The 7,233-nt window shown below is 41.6% G+C and overlaps 1 pseudogene; it reads left to right on the top strand.

Moving 5' to 3' along the window:
• The first annotated feature begins 2,825 nt into the window (after positions 1-2,825).
• LOC112066942 (tigger transposable element-derived protein 1-like) overlaps positions 2,826-7,233 on the top strand; it is a 7,286-nt pseudogene continuing 2,878 nt past the window's right edge.

Below are 7,233 nucleotides of genomic sequence, written 5' to 3'. Positions count from 1 at the left end.
GAGAAGATTAGCTGAACATAACTATTTATCTCTTTCTCTTGGCTCTTTTTGAGTACGAAAAAGATAATGCTGGTTCCTTTCCCCCTAAATGCCCTAAGGTTGCATGTGAGGGACATGGTAAGTTTGTTTGTTTGTTTATTTATTTTTGTCTGTGTTGGGTCTTCCTTGCTGCCTGCGGGCCTTCTCTAGTTGTGGTGAGTGGGGGATACTCTTCATTGTGGTGCGTGGGCTTCTCATTGCGGTGGCTTCTCTTGTTGCAGAGCACGGGCTCTAGGTGCACGGGCTTCAGTAGTTGCAGCACACAGGCTCAGTAGTTGTGGCTTGCGGGCTCTAGAGCGTGGGCTCAGTAGTTGTGATGCACAGACTTGGTTGCTCTGCAGCATGTGGGATCTTCCCAGACCAGGGCTCAAACCCGTGTCCCCTGCATTGGCAGGGATTCTTAACCACTGCACCACCAGGGAAGCCCGGGACATGGTAAGTTTAAAGCAGAATAAGACCAAATCCAAATATTCTACCTCCTCGTCAAATGCATTTTTCACCATCCCACACACTTCCTGAAACCCAGCTTCACATGCAGTGAGAGATGCCCAACTGCACAGGTTGTAACTTGTGTGACCTGCGTCATGGAGGATGCTCGTCAAGCTGATTGGCAGAAGAACCTATTTGGTGGGTTTTATTTGTTAAGATCATCCTTGGTAAATTGTACCAGACACATTTTTCAGGCCCTGTTCAGTTGCGCCATAATCATTTTCAACAGCCTAAAGCTGTAAGGAGGCCTCTGAAGCAGTGTGATAAGGAAAAGTAGAGACCTCTTCGTCAGAGAGCCTAACTGTGCTCTTGAGTCCGGAGGCAGACTTGAAGCCTAGTGGGTTTTTTTTTTTTTTTGCGGTACACGGGCCTCTCACTGCTGTGGCCTCTCCCGTTGCGGAGCACAGGCTGCCGACGCGCAGGCTCAGCGGCCATGGCTCACGGGCCCAGCCGCTCCACGGCATGTGGGATCTTCCCGGACCGGGACACGAACCCGTGTTCCCTGCATCGGCAGGCGGACTCTCAACTACTGCGCCACCAGGGAAGGCCAAGCCTAGTGGTTTTGACAGGTGAAAAGCTGTGCACTTTCGTCATGGATGAGCCACTCCCAGAAAAGGATAACTCACTGTCTCCTGGATGGTTTAATTGCTTAACTGCCAGATGGTTTCTTCTAGTCCCTTCTAACTTTATTATTTTGATTCTCCAAATCATAAGCACACCTGTTCTATAAAGCAGAGGTTTTTAACCCTGGAATCAAGAACTGCTTTGAGAATCTGATGAAAACCACAGACCCATTGCTTAGAAGATGCACACGCACACACACACACACACACACACACACACACACACACACACAACAATAACAACAACCTTTACAGAATGTTTGAATTGAACTTCAGAGAGCTAAACTCTGCTGTAAAATAACTCAAACATCAAACTTTCCTCAAACATTAGGAAGCAAAACTAATGTTGGGAAAGATAACAAAGTAAAATATTGAGCAGTTGCTGTTCTTGCTTAAAAAAAAAAAAGAACCCCTAAAATGAGCCACTTTAAAAAAAAGTGTTGAATCTAAAGGGTTATTTCTTACTGCAGTTGAACAGGATTAGGTTTGGGCTGCGCATATATTATAGGTGGTCAAGAGCCAAGAAGGGTCAGCAAGAACCATCTCAGCAAAAAACAAAACCAAAGAAAACAACAACACTGCCTAATTCTAATGAAACAAAGGCAGCCAATATTTAAGATATTTCTTTAAATAATAATTCTTAAGAAGGTATTATTCTTCCTTTCCTTACATCAGAAGAATATAATCTAGGCTTTAAGAAACCTGTCCAGAATAAACAGTTACACACTGTAGCAAAAAAGAGTGCTTTAGGGTGGAAATCTCCAGGTGGGAAAAATGGGATCAGTAGACTACCTGATACATTTGACCATGTGGAGGATTGTTTTGAGAGGCTGTTTGAAAGTGAGGGAATTCCTCACTATGTCCTTATAGTGACACACTAAACTAAATAAATAATAAAAATTGAAGTTATTTTCTGGAAAAATAAAAGTTGAACGCGAAGAACATAATTATGGCTCACCACTTGGTTTAGCAGCAGTTTATACAGCCATAGTAATTTAAAAATAAATAATCGGGTGACAGGAAAGGACACTAATTGTCATCTTTCATATTAAGAACTGAATACACCTAAAATAGATAAATCAAGAAATACCAGCATAAGCACAATTTTTAGGAATTGGAGATAAATACTTGAAAAACAAAAGGCACTAAAAGTGCTTCGTTTTTTTTTTTTTTTTAACCTATGCTCTACAGTAGGCACTCAACCGTCAACTACTTCATAGATAGTAGTATACATACATCATTGCCAATCTCCCAACCCATCCCACCCCCCCGCCTTGGTGTCCATACGTTTGTTCTCTACGTCTGTGTCTCTATTTCTGCTTTGCAAATAGGTTAGTCTTTTTTTCTAAATTCCACATATATGCGTTAATACACGATATTTGTTTTTCTGACTTCCTTCACTCCGTATGACAGTCTCTAGGTCCATCCACTTATAATCTGTTTGCAGGACATATATCAAGTTAAGCTTAGAAATGCATTCCAGTATACATTAGGTGCAGACAAATACAGTTTGATTCCACTTACACGAGGTACCTAGAATAGTCAAATTCGTAGAGTCAGAAAGTACACTGGTAGATGCCAGGGGCCAAAGGGGGATGGTGGGGGGAGGGGGGAATGGGGAGTTAGTGTTTAAAGGGGACAGAGTTTCAGTTTAGGAAGGTGAAAAATTCGGAGATGGATGATGGTGAGAGTTGTGCAACAATGTGAGTGTACTTAGTGCCACTGAACTGTACAGTTAGATATGGTTAAAATAGCATGTTTTATATTATGTGCCTTTTACCACTATAAAGAAACATTAAAAAAAATAAAAGTGCTTAGTTGTTTTCGGGAAAGGACAGCAATGTTTTAATATGACTTTTTAAAGTCATATAATGGATCTTTTGTTTGACACAAAATCCCATGTTTCTGGGTCAAGTTTTACACAAAAATCCAGATCAGAAAATACTGGAATCCAACTCAAGCCCATTCTGGACCTGAGAACTGCTGCCCCCTTGTTAAGGGACTTGTGTCCTCACTCGCCCTTCCTCGACCAGCCCCTGCCCCCCCCCCGGTGCATTGTGTTTTCCAGGCCTCCCTTTGATGAATATTTGTACTACTGTCTGTTAAGAACATTAATTTGAAGTTCAGCAATTCCATTCAGTTATACTCTGACTTCTGTTTCTTCTTTTAATTCAAGTATAATTTTTTTAAATGTGTTTTTAAAAATCACACATATAGTGTGATCCTAATCATATAACACTTTTATCTACCTATGTCTAAAGCTGTCCAGAGGTGTCTAGAATTGTGTTCAACAAAGATAGTATGGGCTAATCTGGGAAAAGGGATATGGTTGATTTATTGCTTTCCTTCTGGGCGATTTTCTATGTTGCTTGACTTTTTAAACAAAAGACAATTGTTTTTGTAAAAAAAACAGAGTGATAACAATTTCATCCACTTACCAACTCATTTGAAACTCTTGATAAGTGAAATGGTATTTTTTTCTTTTTACCACTCTGTAATTAGTTGCCAGGACTAGGTCCTTATCGAGCTATCCTTTTATGTTTCTGTCCAGCTGTATTTGCAAGTATGTAAGCTTTCTGAGGTCAGATATTTTAATTTTTTTGCGTCTGTGTTTTCATAGCTATATCTCCAGTGCTTGGAGCAGTGCCAGGCAGGCGGTAGGCCCTCAGAAAACATTTCATGAAAGACTAAATAGTTAAAGAACCTGTTGCACCTTTCATAACAACTGGTATGTTAGCAAAAAGTGTTTATAAGAAGTACACAAATGTTACTGGGTATTGAGCATGCCCTTTTGAAGGTTCTCAAAACACCTGTTTTTTTCCTCTAAGAACAGCTTTACAAGGCAGCTATCAGGCCCATGGGATTAGAGATTTTAGTTGCATAACTCTCCTTGGTTGCTCCTCAGTTCCAGCGCCACTGACCAGTGTAAGATGGGTGTGAAGTGCATTTACCCCTTCAGAGGAGCAGTATGGAGAAGCAGTGACTCATACGGTAGTGAGAAATGGAAATGACGACCCAGATAAAAATGTCTAAGCCCTTGGTGAACCTAACTGAGAGCTACAGAGGGTGGAGGGGGAGTCCTAATGTGCCCACTGTTGATGTCCAAGCTGCTTGGGCCGCATGACAGGGTGATTTCCCAGGGCCCTGGCTCTGACTTAGGCAGGATCCCGGCTCCCTGCTTCCTTTTATTCTCTAGGCTCTAGGTACTCAGTCAGCTTCCCTTTTCCTTGTAAACCCACACATGGCTGCGGAGTAAGAACAACCCCTTTTCCTCTCCAAGCCAAGGCGTTCTTCTTGTCTCTTTGCTCCCGTAGCATTTTGGATACAAGGAAATGTGCTGGCTCTGCGCTCACATTCCAGGTTAGACAGACTTGGGTTTGAACCCTTTGCCACCTGTGGACGTGGACAAGACACTCAGCGTCTCTAGAGCCTCTGTTTGCTCATCTGTGATAGTACCTACCTATGATATTATTGTGAACTACTAAATAAAAATATTCAGGTAAAGCACTTAGCATAGTGTCTAGCTGACAAGAAGTGAACAACAAGCGTTAGCTAGTACAGCTGATATTGTTTCAAGTATTTGTTTACATATTTGTCTCCTCTAGAAATGAACCTTTCCAGGACAGAGACTGTGTCTTAGTCACCTTTGGTATCCCATTTGCTTAGCAACATAATGTGAATGTAGAAGTTGCTCAGTGAATCTTTGACTAATGAATAATTGCATATATGTATGTGTACATATTATATATATATCACACACATAGATACGTATAGTATAGAATGAGATGAAATGGCCTTTTGAAGCTCTAATTTGCTTATGAATATGGATAGCATTATTCGAATAATTATATATAGCATTATTGAAACTCTGATTTATTTATATTGGAGATTTCCCCTCACCATAATTGGAACTTTTCCAAGTTTAGTTACTCTTAGCCTCAAGAAACTTGGGTCTTCAGGGCAGGACCCAATTTCCAAGAAAGGAGACTACATTTCCTGGCACAGGGAGAATCAAGGCCATTTGGCAATGAATAGGATATCTGCAAGATTGTCGCATTATTGTTGTATAATCATGTATCGATAAGATTACCATTTGTTGAATTATTATTTTGTGCCTCACATTCTTCAATGTAGGTATAATCGCCATTTTACAGAGGAAGAAGCTGAGGATTAGAGAGTGTAAGTAACTTGCTCAAGGTTACACTGAAAGTAGGTGGACAGCTTGAGCCCACATATCTGTATGACTTCCCAACCTGCCTTTTTGCCAGATGTGAAAATCTCTGAAAATCTGATGAGGGTAGAAAGTTCTTTCCTCTGATTAAAAAAAAAGAAACCCCAAGGGACATACACATCACGTTTTATATGCAGTTGCAGGAACTTTGTAACCCCCTATCCCGCCACTGAAACACATCTGTGAAAGCCCTGTGGATGTGCTGACACCCCATTAAGAGCAATGAGTCAATTTTCAAGAAAATAACCTTGAAATATGTGTTAGCCTTCCAAGTCGTCACAATGTGATGCTATTTGTCAAACATATCTGTGGCTCCAGCTTGAGGACGTACTCAGAACCCATTTACTGGCCACAAAAGAAAATCAGTCCCAGTTATTTATTTTTGTTTTCTCCAAAGAGTATTTGATGTCCTGCCTCGTTCATTATCTTTGCTTCGAATGACTTTGGGCCATTTTCAAAATTGCAAACCATTCTCAAAGGTTTAAAGGAATCCAGAGAACATGCAGTAGGCTGAGAAAGAGTCTCCCTCCCTCCCTCACACATCCATCCATTCACAACTTCTTACGGGCAACACAACCCCATCACAGCCCCATCAGTAACAAATTGTTGGGTCATTGATAATATAGGCTTTGGCGCACAAGGGTCGTTTCAAGTCCAGGTACTTATTCTATCACTTTCCTTCTCATGGAGATAGTCATTCTACTGTACTGTGGCTGACAGCCATTGGCTTAAAACAGATGATGTCCTTCATATTTTCTCAGGACGTTTAGTGTTGATTCCTGCAACTCAGGGTGTGATCCAGGAACCAGCAGTATCAGCATGACCTGGGAGTTTGATAGAAATGCAAAATGCCAGGCCCCACCCCAGACCTACTGAATCAGTACTTGCATTTCTAACAAGACCCCCAGGTGATTTGTACATACATCAGAATTTGAGTAACATTGATTTAGATAGTTGTACATAAGCTCAAATATTGTACATAGATGTTGAGGAAAATGCTGAGTTGCTGTATTTTGGGTGATGGATATTGAAAAAAAAACAGGCAAAAAACTGCAAGCAGACTGAATGGACATAACAGTTCTCTTTTCAGCAAGCAATGGGTGTAAATATGTGAAATGGTTAAATTCCAGATATTTGGCTTATTCACTTTAGCCTTTGGAATTGACTTTTTCCATTTCCACTCCCTTTCATGTTAAGTTTGTGCTCTGTTCTGACTCACTGACTAAAGCTCATCATCCAAAGCAACATTTTCAATTTGCTTCTCCTGGGAGTAAGAATTTGTGGTTTCATCTCATGAAACCACAGGTCTTGTGAAGTAATCCAGTTTAGTCCCAAATTAGCAGCAAATATTAAGGATGCAACCAACTGACCAAAAATATATTGTAAACACAAGAGGCAACCACAGATCTGTGTCAAAAACTAAATGTTCTGCCTGGAAAATTACATTCCACGGGAGACTCTGCAGAACTCTGTAGGTCTAGCTGGAGCCTTAGCTAGCACTCTATTATCTCCTGAGCCATTATTTGGTGGGATGTTGAAAAGGGTCCCCCTTCTCTCTTACTCTACTGGTGGGAGAAAAAATTGAAAAAAGCCTTGTAGAAGGCAATTTTGGAAACATGTATCAAAAGCGTTCAAAAATTCATATTCTGTAGGGCTTCCCTGGTGGCGCAGTGGTTGGGAGTCCGCCTGCCGATTCAGGGGATGCGGGTTCGTGCCCCGGTCTGGGAGGATCCCGTGTGCCGCAGAGCGGCTGGGCCCGTGAGCCGTGGCCGCTGAGCCTGCGCGTCGGGAGCCTGTGCTCCGCAACGGGAGAGGCCACAGCAGTGAGAGGCCCGTGTACCGCAAAGAAAA

The sequence above is a fragment of the Physeter macrocephalus genome, chromosome 5 (genome assembly GCF_002837175.3).
Source record: "Physeter macrocephalus isolate SW-GA chromosome 5, ASM283717v5, whole genome shotgun sequence".
Classification (NCBI taxonomy): domain Eukaryota; kingdom Metazoa; phylum Chordata; class Mammalia; order Artiodactyla; family Physeteridae; genus Physeter; species Physeter macrocephalus.
Note: the sequence above shows the minus strand (reverse complement) of the source record. Positions and strands in the feature narration are given on the sequence as shown.